The sequence below is a fragment of the Belonocnema kinseyi genome, chromosome 5 (genome assembly GCF_010883055.1).
Source record: "Belonocnema kinseyi isolate 2016_QV_RU_SX_M_011 chromosome 5, B_treatae_v1, whole genome shotgun sequence".
NCBI lineage: Eukaryota > Metazoa > Arthropoda > Insecta > Hymenoptera > Cynipidae > Belonocnema > Belonocnema kinseyi.
The window spans coordinates 4417551-4419306 of NC_046661.1; the positions used below are offsets into that span (position 1 = coordinate 4417551).

Genomic DNA, 1756 nt, shown 5'->3' on the forward strand with positions numbered 1-1756 from the left:
GGGGGGGGGGGGCAGCGCCACGCTATCCCCCTTTATTTTAATAATGAAAATTTTAATCACATGATCTTGAATATCTTTAAATGCGCTCATATGCGCCGTAAAGAAAACATTTTGCGCCACACTGATAACCGAGTTATCAGCGATCAAAATGGGGAGAGGGTTGGCGTGATTTTTCTAAACTTATAACATTTTTTTAAATTCATGATACCTATCTTTCATAACTTCAAATGCGCTCAGTTGTTAAATCCTTAACAGTGATGTACAATATAACGTTGAGGACTTGGATTCTTTCGTCTTCAAATGCGCTCGTATGCGTCATACATTTTTTTTGGAACATCTTGAAAATTGCCCACAATATGGAAGTAACAAAATTTTACGAATGATGATCAACAAAATAAAAAGTTTTCAATCTGCATTGTTAAAGTGACTTTCCTATGGGGTTTCAAATGCGCTCATATGCGCCACTTTCAAAATTGACAAAAAACCATAATCAACCCCCTCATTATCACTTGTTCTGATCCAATATTCGACGATATCTCCAAATAAATTAAATTGATAAATAAAAATTTATAATGATCTCTTCGTATGGGATTTAAAATGCGTTCATATATGCGCCACTTTCGAAATTAACAAAAAACCATTATAAACCCCCTCAATACCACTTGTTACGATCCACTATTCGATGATATCTCCAAATGAATTAAAATGCAAAATAAAAATTCATATATGGCTTTTTGTATAAGATTTCAAATGCGCTCATATGCGCCACGTTCGAAATTGACAAAAAACCAGAATCAACTCCCTCATTACCACTTGTTACGATCCACTATTCGATGATATCTCCAAATAACTTAAATTGCAGTATAAAAAATTATAATGATCTCTTCAGATAGGAATTCAAATGCGCTCATATGCGCAACTTTTGAAATTGACAAAAAACCAGAATCAACTCCTTTATTTCCAATTTTTATCTATCCACCACCCAATGATATCTTCAAATGACTTGAATTGCAAATACAAATTTATAATGATCTATTCGTATAGGATTTCCAATGCGCTTATATGCGTCACTTTCGAAATTGACAAAAAACCATAATCAACCCCCTTATTACCATTTGTGACGATCCACTATCCGATGCTATCTCCAATTACTTAAATTGCAGTATACAAATTTAGAATTGTCTCCTCGTATAGGATTTCAAATGCGCTCATATGCGCCGCTTTCAAAATTAGCAGAGAACCATAATCAACCCCCTCATTTCAAATCATCTAATAGTGCATCGTAACAAGTGGTAATAAGGGGATTGGTTAATGGTTTTTTGTCTATTTTGAAAGTTGCGTATTTGAGCACATTTGAAATCATATCCAAAAAGCCATACATGAATTTTTATTTTGCAATTTAATTTATTTGGAGGTATGATCGGATAGGGGATCGTAACAAGCAGTAATCGGGAGGTTGATTATCGTTTTTTGTCAATTTCAAAAGTGGCGCATATGAGCGCATTTGAAATCCTATCCAAAAAAAAATCATACATTTTTATACTAAAATTTAAGTTATTTGGAGATATCATCGAATAGTGGATCGTAACAAGTGTAAATGAGGGGGTTGATTATAGTTTTTTGTCAATTTTGAAAGTTGCGCATATGAGCGCATTTGAAATCCTATCCGAAGAGATCATTATAAATTTTTAAATTGCAATTTAGGTTATTTGGAGATATCATCGGGCAGTCGATAGGTAGAAAGTGTTAATTGGGG

General features: G+C 33.7%; 1 protein-coding gene across 1 annotated transcript in view; it reads left to right on the forward strand.

The window, feature by feature from the left end:
- LOC117172865 (neurobeachin-like) overlaps positions 1-1756 on the forward strand; it is an 825867-nt gene that overhangs the window by 618822 nt on the left and 205289 nt on the right. The gene's annotated exons all lie outside the window — the stretch shown is intronic.